The following is a 16859-nucleotide window of genomic DNA, read 5'->3' as shown; positions in this document are numbered from 1 at the left end:
CCTGGCTTTGCCGTGACTAAACCAGGCCAGGCCTATTTCTCAGGAGCTAAAGGCCATGCTCCTGGGACGCAGCAGGTCTCACATTACATCCGTATGCGCACCCAAGACAAACTCTGGAGTTACAGGGACAGATGCGACAGGGGTGTGGCAAGCACTGAGCAGAAAAGGATTGCTGCATAGCGCCGAGGTCAAAAGGCGTGAAGGGGCAATAACCAGCCAGAAAATAGTCTGGAAGCAAAATGAGATTTCAATGAAATAGAGAACAAACAGTTATGGTTGGATTATGATAACAGGTTAACCCCTTTGGTCTTCAATACACTGGCAAGGGACTTGCATAAGGCTGTAAGCAGCAGAGCAGTACTGAACTTCCGCCCTGTAATTATTGGTGCCGCCATGTTGGAACATAGGTTACATTGTAGGTATCTGAAGGTGTGTAACTGCACATGTGCAAACACATCAGCTCTGGAATGCAATAAAAAGGTAAATTTCAGCATGGCATTGTGCATGACTAAGAGGTGGGGGAATAACCTCCAAACTATGCTTATAAAATGTATTTAGTGTTTAATGTCCCTTTAAAAGGACACTGTACTTAAAAAAATTATTTATATGAAAGCATTTCTTTGTGTGTCTAGAAAAATATATTGAAACTAATACAGATGTGTAAGTTGTTTAACTCTTAATGCGCATTGGCTGATGCACGTTCTACTACTGCCCATTAGCAAAGGCAAAACCTATAATGTAGGTTTTCAAAAAGCTGATAACCAGCTATCAAACTCACAGAATTTGCTTTTGGTCTCTCTAGGGAGTATTGGGCAAAGTATGTTTTATTTATTTTTATACACACAGAAGCAAAATAGGTGTTTAAAGACATTTATTAAATGCTATTTCATAAAAGAACATTTTTGAGAACAGCATCTCTTTAAAATCACAAACTATATCCCAGGAGACAGCTAGATAGTTAATTATTCCATCTTGTTTTCTAAAAATATCTAAACGTGTGTGTGTGTATGTGTGTGTGTGTGTGTGTGTGTGTGTATGTGTGTGTGTGTGTGTGTTTGTGTGTGTGCGCGCATGTGTGTGTGTATGTGTGTGTGTATGTGTGTGTATGTGTGTATGTGTGTGTGTGTGTATGTATGTGTGTATGTATGTATGTGTGTATGTGTGTGTGTGTGTATGTATGTGTGTATGTATGTATGTGTGTATGTATGTGTGTGTGTATGTGTGTGTATGTGTGTATGTGTGTGTGTGTGTATGTATGTGTGTATGTATGTATGTGTGTATGTGTGTGTGTGTGTATGTATGTGTGTATGTATGTATGTGTGTATGTATGTATGTGTGTATGTGTGTGTGTATGTATGTGTGTATGTATGTGTGTATGTATGTGTGCGTGCATGTGTGTGCGTGCATGTGTGTGTATGTGTGTGTGTATGTATGCAATGCATGTATGGGAGGGGGGGAGAATGCCAAGACTGCACCTAGATTTGCAATATACTTCTATGTATGTAACCTCTACTATAGGCCCTAAATATTGTACCCGAGTGGCATAAAGAAAAGAAGGCCAAAGACTGAATGCAAATCAGAGAACAAGCAAATATAAGCCAGAGTGAAACCCTGCCCATGTGAGCTTTCATTCTAGTGCTGTTGACCTACAAAATCAGCAGTTTTATAGGTGTGTCTGTAACGTCAAGATCTTTTTTAACCAGCCTGTGGGGGGGGGGGGGAGAGAAGATATGGGAAAGGGATTTATGCACCTTAGATGAAATAGAGCAGCGGTCTCAATAAAAAGCAGAGCAGGTGGTAGAGACCTGAGCAGGTGTCATTAAGCAAAGCTGTATTGTTTAACCCATCAAGTGCCAAGACAGTAAATATACACATTTACATATTTATTATTTTTTTTTATTACAGAAGTCAGCAATACAATCCATATATTTTAGAAATAATTCCACAATTAACCAAAACTATTAATGACAAAGTAGCTATTAGTTAACATAACTGGCAAGGAAGTTTTTCTATAGTATCCACCACTGCATCTTTTAAATATTTTTTTGCATGGATGGTCAGATTCCCCCCCCCCCCCCATAACATTATACTCTGCTTCAAAATAATATCAGATTGTAGCCATATTTAATTAGTTACTAGTAACACATTTTTTATATATTTTACCTGTCTCTACTACTTATACTTAAAAGGGATAAAGTCAAATTTATGACACTTAAATTCACTTCTATTTTCAAAGGTGCTTCGCTCTCTTGGTATCCCATGTTGAAAAAGAATATGCACATATCCTACACTAGTGGGAGTCAGCTGATTGGTGCCTGCATACATTTGTCTCTTGTTAATGGCTAACGATGTGTTCATCTAGCTGCCAATGGTGGAATGTTGTTCCTTCAGCAAAGGATAACAAGAGAATGAAGCAAATTGGAAAGTTGTTGTAAAATTGTATTTGTGTTCAAATCATGAAAAATGTTTGGGGTTTCCTGTTCCTTTAAAAAATATGGTACAAATAAATACATAATTACACAGTAAAATGTGTGCAGCTGGTCAGTCTAACATTTAAAATGCATTATAATGTTTTACTGTTCCTTTTCTAAATAAAAATACTTTTGGTCAGAACATATGAGGAGGAGGAAGAACTTAGCTCACTGGCTTGTACCTCTTTATTTGCTGACTATTTGATAGCCGAGTATGTCCTGTGCACAAACCTGTTTCAAAGTCAATTTAACCCTTTAAGGACACAGCTTTCAGTTTGCTCAATTGTTTTATGACGGAAAAATTCTGTCATATGTCCTTAAGAGGTTAAAGGGATAGAAAGAAAGAATGAAATGACGGGTACATTTCAATTTGAACTAGAAGCATTTTTGCATTATACATTAGCAAACACACTTCTAATAAAAGTTTACTGATTTTCAGTGGCATACGCACATATCCTGTGAATGCCTGTGCACCAGTATTAATAAACTACACCTTCTCAGAGAGTCAGCAGTGCCTTGTATGAAGTCTCCAGAAGCAACACACACCTCGCCAGCTCTGTGAGCAGGTATGGAGTATGAATACTGGTGCGCGCGTGACTTAACAGGATATGTGCATATGCAGCAGAAATAACTTTCACTGGAAGCATTTTTTCTGATGAAAGTAGGTTGTAAAAATGCCATTTCAAATTGAGATGCACATTTTATTTGACCTTTCTATCCATTTAAACAGATTAATAGCTTATTTGTGCACAATATTTTGTAACTTTATTATCTGTGGCATGAATTGCACACTGCACAGAACTATTGGCTGTTCTGTAACTTTCTGCTTCCAAAAAAATATGGGGGTTAAAAGTCAAATTTGTTACCCTCGTAGAGCCTGCTTCAACTTTAGCATCGACTGGGAAAATAGCGAATAATGAAGACCGGCTATATAGACATCCCAGCTCTCACACACAAAAAAGGAAGCATTATTGGTCACAAGTGAGTATTACAGCATTTCCTTTTCTCTATTCATATAGCCAAAGCATTAGGTAATTTTTTTTTTAAAAAAGGAAAAAAAAAATCTGTACTTAGCGTGTGTTCAGTTCTACAACTACACATATTCTAAACAAACTCTGCCTAAGTATGGGGTGTCCGGAAGAAGCTGGATCATTTTATTCCCATTACTTAAAGGGACACTCAATCAAAATTAAACTTTCATTATTCAGATAGAGCATGCCATTTTAAACAACTTTCCAATTAACTTCCATTAACAAAATGTGCACCGTCTTTTAATATTTAAACTTTTTGAGTCACCAGCGCCTACTGAGCATGTGCAAGAATAAGTGTGTATGCGTTTGTGAATGGCTGATGGCTGTCACATGGTACATGTATGCATTTGTTATTGGCTGATGGCTGTCACATGATACAGGGGGAGTGGAAAAAGACATAACTTAAAATTGTCAGAAAAAAAATAAATCTACTACTCATTTGAAGTTCAGACTAAGTGCTATTGCATTGTCTAATCTTGCATTTGTTGATTATGCAAATCTACTGTGTTGACTGGTCCTTTAACCCCTTGGCTGCAATATAATATGTTGCAGGACTAGCTGTCAAATGAGTTAACTCATTAATGTCAGCATTGTACCTGTAGGTCACGTGTCACAAGGGGTTTTACAGTCCTGTTATAGCGCAGGGCTCGCCATTATGACGTTAGTTTTGTACATTATTAGAACTACAATAGGAATGGAAGAGTTTTCTTTCGCTTCATTTAGTAATTTAGAACAGTTTTTTTCCAAAGCAGAACCAGTTTTGTTTTTGTTAGAAATTAAAGAAACATTGTAATGTAAAATGTTCTCCATTTTAAAGCAATAGGAAAGTCAAAATTAAACTTGCATGATTCAGAGCATTTCATTTTAAGACACAAGTTATCTTCTATTTTCAAAATGTGCTTTGTTCTCTTGGTATCCCTTGTTAAAAATAAAAGAAAAATACGCACATTCTACACTAGTGGGAGCTAGTTGCTGATTGGTGCATGCGCACATTAGTCTCTTGATTGGCCAACTAGATGTGTTCCATCTAGCTGCCAGTAGTGCAATGATGTTCCTTCAACAAAGGATACGAGAATGAAGCAAATTTGACAAAATAAGTAAATTGAAAAGTGTTATGTTTTATCCAAAATATGAAAGAAAATGTTGGGGTTTCCTGTCCCTTTAACGGTTTTTCAATGATCAAATTTTACCTGCAGGAGTGTATTAAATTTGAATAGCTCCTTGACCTACTTTCCCTGTTGAAACATAGAAAAGCTATGTAAACAAGACAAACAGAACAAACCCTGTAGTGAGGTGGGAGAGAGCGCCCCCAGTTCACAGGCTTCCTGAAGTTCTTAGAGAAACTGTTTGCCCAGTATCTTCACTAGAGAGCGGTATTTTCTATGCTCAAAAACATGATATTTGCAAGTATCTGAAGTACTAGGATGTATAAAAACTGCTGATTGATTAATAGCAATGTTTACTTACATTTACTGCATGCATTGCTAATGTAAATATGTCAGCAATGTTATAATAGAAATACCTGTAAACCGCATGCCAGTTTGCCACATTTTGCCCCAAGTGATATAATCAAGTTTTACCATTGTTGGTTTCCTGTGCAAATTTCTTGTGTCAGATCGTCTTTTTCACAACATTTCTGCAAACGTGCATAAAGATTTTTTTGCTTTTCCGTCAGGAACACTGGACTAATTAAAGGGAACTTAAATTTCAAAAAAAGTGAACAAGGCTCTATTTTTATTTTGAAACCATAAATGCACAGCTGGTCCGTGGGATAGAAGCTTATTGGCAGAGAACACCGTCACCTGAATCTCTACTGGTGGATCACTTTTTTTTCCTCAAAGCAGCGTTTCAAAATGCCCTTTTAGATCCGACCAAAAAAACAACAACTTACTTCATGTCCCTTTAAGTGTAATTTTAATAGCCTGAGAAAACCTGCAGTTCACCAGATACGCTGGAGCGTTTGCTACATTTGCGTCCCTAAAGGATTAAACGGCAAAATAATATATAATCATGAAACATTAAACTGGCCCTTGCTGCTATAGTTACTCTTTATTAGGACTGTTTGTTCAAAGTGAGGGCTTTGTAAATTTGAATGGAGAAGGAAGTATGGTTTAGTGGTTAGAACTCCATAACACGATAATGATTCCCTTCCATTAACTTTTGCCAATTTAACACACGGTAAAAAAAAGATTTTCCCGTTACTTGTGGCACCTTAAGGTAAATCATTCACAAGATGGGGCTTCCTTTTTGCTCTGAGTAAAATGGATAGATTTAAATTGAGACAAACTTGGAGTACAATGAAGCTTTGTACAAGCAGTTTCTGCTCCTCTGCAAATTTTTATGCAGTAACAAAAGTTTCCATAATGAACGTTACAAATTATAGCTGTCAAGCGTACAGACACCATTCGTACAGACACAATTTTAAGAGGGCTAGAGAAACTAAATGGTGCTAATTTATTTTTCCAAAGTGCTAGACCTATGAACTTTTTTTTTTTTTTTTTAAATGTTCCCTGTCCAATCATGCGGACTGCTCTTGCATAAGATGGTGCATATGGGATTAGCCTGCAGTCTGATAGGCTAACACAGACAAGCCCCTCTGGACATAGTAAAAAAAGATTATAAAAGGACAGTAAATTAAAAAATTAAAATTGCATGCTCTATCAGAATCAAGAAAGTTTAACAACTTTAATTTTCCTTGGTTATCAAATTGTCTTTGTTCTTTTGGCATCTTTTATTGAAGAGTAATACTAGGTAGACTCAGCAGTGTTTTGCAACATTATTTGTAGCTTTGTTATTCAATGTTGCAAAACACTGCAGCCATACTAAGTAGTACTAAAGACACGTGCACACTCCTGAGCTCTTATGAGCCTACCTAGTTTTACTCTTTAATAAAATATATCAAGAGAACAAAGCAAATTTGATAAAGTAAATTGAAAAGTTGTTTAAAATTGCTTGCCCTATCCGAATCATGAAGGTTTACTTTTGATTTACTGGAAAATACTGGAAATAGTCTTGAAAACAATTAACAGCCACACAGGCTACCAAATGTGTACACAACTATTTGTTTGTTATACAGAAATACATAGAAGCACCCAACTATGAAAAAGTGAAACCTAGGTATCAGTGAATGACTGACTGCAGCACTTACAGGCAGTATATGCTTTTTATTCTTACACTGGTCTACACCAAAAGTATTTAAAGGGACACTAAACCCATTTTTTTTTCTTTTATGATTCAGATAGAGCAAGCAATTTTAAGCAACTTTCTAATTTGCTCCTATTAGCAAGAGAACAGAGACAAATTGATATCTAAATTTTAAAAGCAGGAATGTAAAGCTTAGGAGACGGCACATTTTTGGTACAGCACAATGGATAGCACTTGTTTATTGGTGGCTACCTTTAGTCACCAATCAGAAAGCGGTACCCAGGTGCTGAACCAAAAAAGGGCCGGGTCCTGAACTTTAAATTCCTGCTTTTCAGATAAAGATATCAAGTGAACAAAAATTAATAGGAGTAAATTAGAAAGCTGCTTAAAATTACATGGGCTATCTGAATCGTTAAAGGAACACTGTAGTCAAAAATGAATTCCTCATAGCTCAAAAGTATACATTGAAAACAACATTTTCACTGCCCATAACGTTTCAAATACTTACCGTTTCTAATCTATTTGCCTCTGAAATTTTTAATTTTTCCAAACACACTAACTTTCTATATTCTTTACCAATTTCCAAACCGGGCTGACAACTCTAGTTGGAAGATGGCGACTCTTAGACGCGATGCGCGAGATAGCTAAACGTCATTGAATATGTCACTGCATGCGTTATTTAGAATCTTGTTTTGGTAATGTTGGGTTCTGTGCCACAATATGTGCATGCGAGAGTACACAAATCAAATTGCACATGCATAGGTTGACGCAACAGAATTTAAAATATATGGTCCGTTTTGCATTAAAAAAAAAAAAGTTAGTAATCCTTTAAAGAAAAAAATGTGGGTTTAGCATTCCTTTAAATCCACTGTGTGCATGTGGAAAAGTGGATAAATGAGGGAAGGAGGAACCAAGAGGACATACAAAAGTTTTGTAGGGAAAAGGAAGGATGTCGGATTTCTGTAGCATTTATACCTACTGCCAATGTGCAGCAGAATGTGAGAGTTGTAGGGGAGTGTAATGTGCTACAGGCAGCAATGGTTTTCAGAATTGTGGAAAGGGCAAAAGGCCTAACATTTCTCAAGCACTTCTTACAAAAATGCTTTAAAACATTGTTGTCAAATGCTTCAAAAAGGTATATAAGGAAAAAAAAATGGAACGTCCATGATTCAGACAGAGCATGCCAGTTTAAGAGACTTATTAACTTCTATTATCAAATTTACTTTGTTCTCTTGGTATCCTTTGTTGAAAACATGTTACATATCCTTAGCAGCAGCAACGCACTACTGGGAGCAAACAATTGTGCAATAAGAAAAAGCTACAACACAGAATTTCTTTTTGAACTTGTGCTCTTTAAAGTTTTGTGTCAACATGTATGTCCCTTTAACATAATTATATTAAGTATGTTAAAAGGATATGACCAAACAGTGCAGAATGACACAACAGGGACAAGGGAACAAGATTCTGGCACTTTGGAGCTCTGCCTTCTAATTACAACTCTTCTCTAGCCACATGCTTGCTGGGAATTATAGTTCCTATGTGTGGGCTAGAATAGATGTGGTAGGTTACCCTCCACTACTGCTAGACTGCTTTAGTGCTGCCATAGACCTATATTTAAAATGCAACAACTGCTATAATTGCTACTGCTTGTAGTACAGCTAGAAAAAGGTAAAGCCCCTGCTTTTTATAGTAACCTTCTCACCCACATCATACCAGTTCACAAAACAGGCTCGACACCAGAATACCCAAAGGACTTAACTCTAGGTATGATTTAATAAATTACTGGGAATAACTCCAGTTCTTTGTTATCTCCCCTAGGTGTAATGCCTACTTTGATTTAGCATTTTGTGCTTGTCATTTTGCTTTTTCTCTTTTTTACTCCTAATATTTTATTTCTTAAATATTTTTCTTTCCTGATCATATCATCGCAACTTTTATAAGGCTAGATACATATGATACTCCTAGTTCACATATAGCTAATGTTATGAACTTTTTTCTGTACTATATAGTTGCGTTAATATATTCATTTACACTATACCGTATATTTCTATGTACCTTTCGTGCATTTTTGCACCAGCAGTCCTAATTTTTCTGATAATTATTATTATTTTTCCATTGACATTTATTCAGCATATGGTTTAGGCATTGCACTTTATCTCACACTATTTTTAAGTTGATTTATATATTACATCTTCTCCTGGCATATATAGTTCCTTTGTCTAATACTTTTGTCTCTCATTTTGACATTTATTTAGTCCTTTTGTCCTTCAACCATCCTATTTGTTTCTATGTTCCTAATAATGATAATTGTATCGATGTTTGTATACATATGGATCTTTATACCATTCATTGTTTATTGGACTATACTAGTAGAGATGGTGTATTTGCTTCACTTATACTATATTTAGTTCTTGACACTTCCAAGCGGGCGGGTTGTTTTTCTTTTGCTCTTAAATTTTCTTTTAACCAATGAGAATCAACCTAAGGTGTTAAGTTCACCTGTCAGGCACAGCACCTGTATGCTATGATTAAGGCTTCACAGCCGAAACGCGTAAGCCCTGGTGCTGCGCCTGCAAACGTGTCTCTTTGTTCTCCATGATTCTGTTATTTTAAAGAAGTACCAATAAATAAATTTGTTTTATTTTTATCGGAGCATCCAGTACTCTTTCTTTTTGATGAGTATAATATTATGCAGATTAATACTTAATGGAAAAAGAAATTGATATATATTAAACTTGTCTAAATATGTGTCTGAAGTTGGTGTACTGTTATTTGTACAATAATCACAGCACCGGGCATATTTTGAAAGCCAGAGGTCTAATTGCTAGAGCAATGTGAATAACAGCAAGCTACCAGTTGTTGAAGGGAAAAGACACCGTTACAGAGTGTTTTAATCTTGCAAAATGTTTGGAAAAGGTGCCCTTTAACCCCTGGATTGCCAGATGGTACAGCTACTAAGACATTTATTTCAGCAATTTTCAGCAGCCAATGAGTTAAACATAATTCAGTAATTAACAGTTTGACATTCGAATGATACCATATCAGGTCTGTCAATTGGAAACAACTTTGGTCACTGTTTAACATTGGGAAATGACTCACTGTTGAAAGCAGAAGACTTCAAGCTGCCTTTACTTTTAATGCGTCTATTGCAGTTTACATTTATTATGACTTTTCTTTTTTTTTTTTTTTTTTAGAACAGAACAGTGTTGAGACATTTTGACGAGGGTGGCTAATCCAAATAAAGTGCAAGCAGTTCCTGCAGAGGAAAAAGCTTTTGCTTTAAAAGGGTCTGAGAATACATTCAGATTATTTAAATGCATGATCAAACACACCACTGGCAACGTTTTAATACAGGAAGTCAACACAGAAATAGATGTGCAATGTCAAGTAAAATAACTTTACAGCAATAGAAATCAGCTAGAGATTTTAGAAAACAATATATTGGAAAATAATTTATACTAATAAAACCTAATTTGAAGGGGCATTGCAGAGTAAAAATGACATGCCCTAATTAAAGGGACACTGAACCCAATTTTTTTCTTTTGTGATTCAGATAGAGCATGCGATTTTAAGCAACTTTCTAATTTACTTCTATTAGCAAATGTTCTTCATTCTCTTGGTATCTTTATTTGAAAAGCAAGAATGTAAGTTTAAATGCCGGCCCATTTTGGTGAACAACCTGGGTTGTTCTTGCTGATTGGTGGATACATTCATCATCAATAAACAAGTGCTGTCCAAGATTCTGGACTTTCTTTTTCAAACAAAGATAGCAAGAGAACAAATAAACATTGATAATAGGAGTAAATTAGAAAGTTGCTTACAATTGCATGCTCTATCTGAATCACAAAAGAAAAAAAATTGGGTTCAGTGTCCCTTTAAGGGTTTGACAAACCCAAGTGCCAGAGAGCCACAGGCTCTTAGAATTGTACCCCTGGCTCCTAACTTTTTGGCTCATTCTCCATATGTCTATACCACTGTCTGGCTCCTAAATATTCTTACTGGCTGCAAAATGTTAAACAGATTTGTTGACCCCTGTCCTAATTCAATTTTTGCACTACAAACTGTCATTTTTGCACTTCAAGGTCCCTTAATTTTTTTTTTTTTAACTATCATGATTTATATAGAGCACACTATAAAATATCTTTCCAATTCACTTTTATTAACTAACATGCTTGTTTCTTTTGGTATCCTTTGTTTAAACGTATACCTACTTAGGCTAAAGAGCAGCAATGCACTAGTGGGAGCCGATTAGTGGATGCACATATAGGCCTCGTCATTGGCTCACATGATGTGTTCAGCTAGCTCTCAGTAACACATTGCTACTCCTTTAACAAAGCATAACAAGAGAATAAAGCCAATATGATAATATAAGTAAATTGGAAAGTTGTTTAAATGGATATGCTCTATCTCAATCATAACATTTTGGATTTCATGTCCCTTGAAAATTAAATTTTTTCCCTCTAACCACAGAAGCGGTGAATTTGATCTTGCAGGGTCTGGAAATGTTGGATGTATCAGCTTGGGATTGGCTAAGAGTGCACCCGCAAGAGAGAACTACACCCAAATATCCTAGGCTGTTTATACAGGTAATCAGTTTACAAGTATTATATGAATATCCTTGAACACAAATGTTTAAACCAAGCAGTTTGGGAGGGATCAGGGGGTGGGAGATCTCTACACTACAGCTAAAATTAATCTTATAAGCTACCCGATTAGCCCCTTCACTGCCAGGAATAACAGAAGTGTGGTGCACAGCTACAATTAGCGTCATTCTAATAACCAAAAACCAATGGTAAAGCCATGCATGTCTGCTATTTATGAACAAAGGGGATTCCAGAAAAGCTTTTACAATCTTTTGTGATATAATTGCACAAAAAGTAAATAATTTCAGTGAGAAACCCAAAAGTTTGGGGAAAAGTTTATCGCATTTGGAGGTGAAACAGTGGCGTCAAATATACCAAAATGGGCCTAGATAATACTTTGGGTTGACAAAAAATTTTTTATATATATATATATATATATATATATATATATATATATATATATATATATATATATATATATATATATATATATATATATATATATATATATATATATATATAAATATATAAAAGGTAAATAAACAAAAAAACACAAGGCACTATTTCTGTTTAAATGGAGTGATAAAAAAAAAAATGCTAAAAATTCTCCTGTATTTTGGGCAAGTTCTTCTCCGTAGCAAAGGGGTTAATATTTATCTTCTCTTTGCAGTAAAAATGGAAGACCTGCCTAGTACTGGGAAAGGTGGCCGAAATGCGAGGGAACCCAAAAGCTAAGATAACCAAGAAGAAACTGCAGATTTTTCAGCAAGGTCTAACAGCTGTCTTCAAAATTAGCCGAACTGTTTAGCAAAACTAATAGCTGGAAAGTATGAAGGCCGTCCATTCACAAGCTCATATTTGTCTGCCTGCACTGAAACTCTATCTGCACCTTGGCTGACATTTCAACTTTTTTTCTTATACAGGTGGTGAATAGTAGCACAGTGCAGAGATTCTAATATTTTCCTATTCCCAGAAAGGATCACCTGAGTAGAACTTTACATTAATACATAAAAAAAAAAACAACAACAAAAAACAGATATATAGACACGGCCATTTCTCACCACTAATCGGTCATGTGTGATGAGTGTTAGCCATAAAAATCTTTATTTAAAACAAAGAACTCAACAAATGTTTCAAAATCTATTAGCCCAAACATGCGTTTTTTTTATTTTAGTATTTGAGGTATGGGCAACCCCAGAGTTGCAAGAATCACAACAGTGATAACACCCTATTAATTGGCAAAAAACAAATGCAGCCGTGGCTTAGCCAAACAGAGGAAATCTAGGGGTTAAATAAACAGTATGTACCTCTGAATTAACCCCTTGATTGCCTGTAAAGACATGAAGCAGCAATTAAAACACTTACTTCCGACACATGTATGGTAAGCACCCCTTTGCAGGGACAGGAGTTGAAGGGAGAAGGAAAGAAGGGGAGATGGTAATTCTAGTGCACACCAAAAAAGAGAAAAGAGCAGTTATGCTTCCACTTCTACCCCAAACAATAATGGTCAGTTTCCTTATGTGCCACGATGCCCTATTTGTAAAGCGCTGGCCTAACGCATAAAAAGCCAGAGGAGTTGCATTAGAGGTGACCATAAATTACTTATTTCACACACCACAAGCTCTCCGATAAGAACCTATAAATCTAGTCAAAAAAGACACCTCTTCCTATTAATAAAAATGTGTAAGAGCTAAAAATTACTTCTCCTAAAATAGGATATTTGGAGTACAGAACCAAGTACAAAAATATAGGTACACATCTTTGAAAGAAATGTTCTTCCAGAAACAAAAAGGGAAAAATGCACACAATTTGTAACAAAAAACTTCCTCGAGGCCTGCTTGATTATATCTGGTAGTTTTTTTTGTTATTTTTTTTAAAGGAACACTAAATATTTAGTATGTGGTAAAGCAGCAGAACAAGAACGGACTTATCTTTATACAGCAGCTGACAAACCCCAAAGGAACAATGGCTCCTAACAATGTAACCACTGCTCCATTTATTATTCCAAGTATATCCGTGTGATCACTCTTCTAACAGATACAAATACAGAGGGTCAGGCACTCTTATTACAGTACAAACCGTTTCACTCTGAAACAGGTTAATAAATGTCCTCCCAAACCTAAACTAAAATTAAGAGAAGTTGCTCAGAATAGACGCACCGCGCCAAGAAAGCAGCTTTCCTGAGATCTGATTTATCTTGCACATTTTGTGACACTTTTACACAATGGAAATACTACGAAGCCCTGAAAAACAGTAGTAGCTGCCAGTTTCCTGACCTGGATAGTGTTCCCTTCACATGCTGACATCTCAGGAAAGCAGCACCCATTCTTGGTGTCCCAATTTAACAGCACACTGGCCTTGTGAGTGAATATAAACTTGGGGAGTTCCTGTTTCCTCTAAAGTGATGTCCTTTTAGCTTGGTCTACATCCAGCAGGGCACTGTGCTCTTTAAATAAGGCAGATTAACATCCCAGCTGTGCAGCTGAAGTAATGGCAGATTTTGACTTGTACTGTTCAAAATATCCAGTGCACAAATTGTAGTTCAAACTCTGATTTGCCTTTTAAGCAATATTTGTCTAAACATATGGTAGTAAAGGCACTTTTATATGTATGAGGGGAAAAAAATAGGTGCCATATAGAGGTTATGTAATTAAAGATCTGGCTCACTTAAAGGGACAGTTCACCCAAAAACTTTCTCCCCTTAAAATTATTCCCAATGTTCCTTTTTACCTGCTAGAGTGTATTAAATTGGTTTCAAGTAGCTCCTTTACTCATATTTCAGCATTTGAAATAGCTGATTTAGCTTGTGGTTTCCCAACCTATACTGAAAGTTTTGATACTGGCGTATACGCTATTGACAAGCATAAGTAAACACAGCCAGCAGAAGAGATTACTCTCCCAGTGGGGGGCATGATAGTTAAGTAATAAAATGGTAATTTTCCATTGTTCTCTCTATGTATTGAGCTTTGGTGTTCCAGACAAATATAAGATAAGGAAGCAAGTCTGTGTACATAAAAGTGATAACATAATGAGATCTGATATTACCTGAAGCTCAACCCATTGTAATAGGCTGTGGTTTCAAAGCACAAAACCAGCTACTTCAGATACACAAAAACCCGAAAATGCAATTTCTCAAATATTTTATACTCTGCAGTTGGTATAACAAGTAATTTAAAATACATTAATGGAAAAACAATTTTACAGTGTACTGTCCCTTTAAGGACAATGCGAATATATTACTCTAGATTTGTTTTCACCTGGTGAAATGAATAACTATTAGCACAATTACAATATCTTATGCACTAATTTAGCCATTTAATCTTTACAAGTATCTTAAATTCTAAGGGCAATTAGTTTATTTAAAAGAAATAAAAATCTGTCTCAAAAGATGGCCAAATGTATCTTTAAAAGTTATCAAAGTCTTTGACCTGTAAATGTTTAGTCTGATACTTCTTAGCAAAATGGCTAAACATTTAGGAATTAATCTTACTATGAATGTTTTGTACGGTTCGTACATCTAAAATTGTGCATTTGTGTTTTTTTCTTATAATTATTAATGAGAATTACAAAAGGGAAAATGCACCATAATGAACTGCAAAAAGTGATATTCTATCTTCTCCTTTCCCACAGATATGGGGAATTGTTACATTGTTCGGGAAATCAAATATATTTGTTACAAGTGAAGCTTAATACTGCTAGTGGTAAAGGACATTTTACAGTAAACTAAAACTAGAGCTGGAAAGAACATTTGAAATAAAATATTAAAAGTTTCTTCCAAATATTATGCTGTAGCCAAGACAGACGTTTGTGTTAGAGTAAAATATTCCTTTAAATAAGAAATGTTTCTGCTTTCTACACACTTGTCTATTTTAGGAATAGAACTCGGTGTACTTGCATCTGCTGGCTGCTAGGGAACATTATGCAAGCTTACCAACACTGCACTGGTCGATACCCACGGAAATTACACTATTACCTGCTTCCTATCATATCAGCACAACAGATTAAAGGGCCACCAAGTCTAAACATGGCCCTTTTAAAATGTATTTTAACTTATTTGGTTGTTCTGCATAAAATTAAAGGGACGTTTTACACAAGATTTTTTTGTAACAATGTATAGTTTTGCTTATTTTTTTTAAATACCATTATGCTGATTTTCAGACTCCTAACCAAGCCCCACAGTGTCAGATGTATACAGGTGTTTAGAGACTCCTGCTGGCTCTGTTATCTGTATTTTCATAAGCAGGGAAGGAAGAAGGGTCTGCTGTTCTTGTTTTTCCAGCCCATTTCACTGGGTGTCCCAGCCTAACATCATCAGTGCTAAACTGGAAGCTTTTTGTAACAATGTATAGTTTTGCTTATCTTTATTTTTTTTAAATACCATTATGCTGATTTTCAGACTCCTAACCAAGCCCCACAGTGTCAGATGTATACAGGTGTTTAGAGACTCCTGCTGGCTCTGTTATCTGTATTTTCATAAGCAGGGAAGGAAGAAGGGTCTGCTGTTCTTGTTTTTACAGCCCATTTCACTGGGTGTCCCAGCCTAACATCATCAGTGCTAAACGGGGAGCTTCTAAGTACGTTTTTAAAAGGTTTTATACTGGATTTTTAGATCAATATCTGTACATATTCTTTATACTAGTGCCTATTAAATGTTGTTATATAGAAATTGGTGTATACTGCCCCTTTAACTATTGTTGATCTACTAATGGTCAACTTTAGCAGCAGTTAGCATGCAAGTATTACAGTACTGTCTGGAAAATAGCTTGAGATTCTGCCCCAGAAAATGTTACTAGTAAGTACTATAAGATACGTTTAACATAGGAACCGAGTCCAACTAAAACCCATTAGATTATATAGAAACTGTCTTCTGTTGCATTTATGAATAATTTTAAATGTATTAAAGCTTTTTTCCCATAAAGATATTCCTGCCCTAAATAAAACATTCTTGGTTTTATGCTAGACAGTGTATGTCCATTAATGTGGCTTTAGGAATAATACTAAATCCCTAGGTACGCCAAATGAATTTCCTGATAAAATTGCTTAAATTTACTTTTTCACACATCATAGCTTATTCTGAGACTGGACTGGGTGTCTGGTACCTGCATTTCTACATAGCAATCATAAACCTATCATGTACATGTGTCCCAGGAAGAATGAAACAGGCACTCACTGGCATGAGAGAGTCTGTATTTTAGAAACACAGTGAAAAGCCCTGTAAAGATTCTTTGCATATCCTTACCCAGAATCCCCTACTACAGTGACAGGTTGCTATGTTCTCTGTGGGAAAAGACACCTACATTTGATGTGCTAGACATTGATCTATTTTATATTGGGATATAAAAAATATTTAACGTGTGTTTTCATACAGTAGCAGACCTACTCAGAACCGTGGTGGAGATCATTTTTGGGCCCGAAAAAATAACTCTAAAGGTAAGCAATATTAATAATATGCATGCTGCTCTGAATAATGAGGATAGATAGATCTGCAACCGGTACTAATGTATAGACTGGCTGATATGGAGCACTGGTGCAACTGCACCTGCTAAACCAATGGTAGTTCTCCCCCTGGTTTCATGTTTTCAGATGCATTATAGGATACTAGTTATGTTTAATCTGTATTGGATCCCAAA

The 16859-nt window shown here is 35.9% G+C and overlaps 1 protein-coding gene and 1 long non-coding RNA gene across 4 annotated transcripts in view; one reads left to right on the top strand and one right to left on the bottom strand.

The window, feature by feature from the left end:
• Positions 1-16859, bottom strand: part of FAM53A (family with sequence similarity 53 member A) — an 84054-nt gene that overhangs the window by 21542 nt on the left and 45653 nt on the right. The window lies entirely within an intron of this gene.
• On the top strand, positions 135-16188 carry LOC128650354 (uncharacterized). Of its 2 annotated transcripts, XR_008400741.1 has the most exons (4): positions 135-480; positions 3346-3452; positions 11117-11232; positions 11900-16188. It is a non-coding gene; the product is annotated as an uncharacterized LOC128650354 (long non-coding RNA). The 2 variants fall into 2 exon arrangements; XR_008400742.1 differs by lacking the exon at positions 3346-3452 and having other exon boundaries at positions 139-480.

This window comes from Bombina bombina, chromosome 2 (assembly GCF_027579735.1).
Source record: "Bombina bombina isolate aBomBom1 chromosome 2, aBomBom1.pri, whole genome shotgun sequence".
Lineage (NCBI taxonomy): Eukaryota > Metazoa > Chordata > Amphibia > Anura > Bombinatoridae > Bombina > Bombina bombina.
Note: the sequence above shows the minus strand (reverse complement) of the source record. Positions and strands in the feature narration are given on the sequence as shown.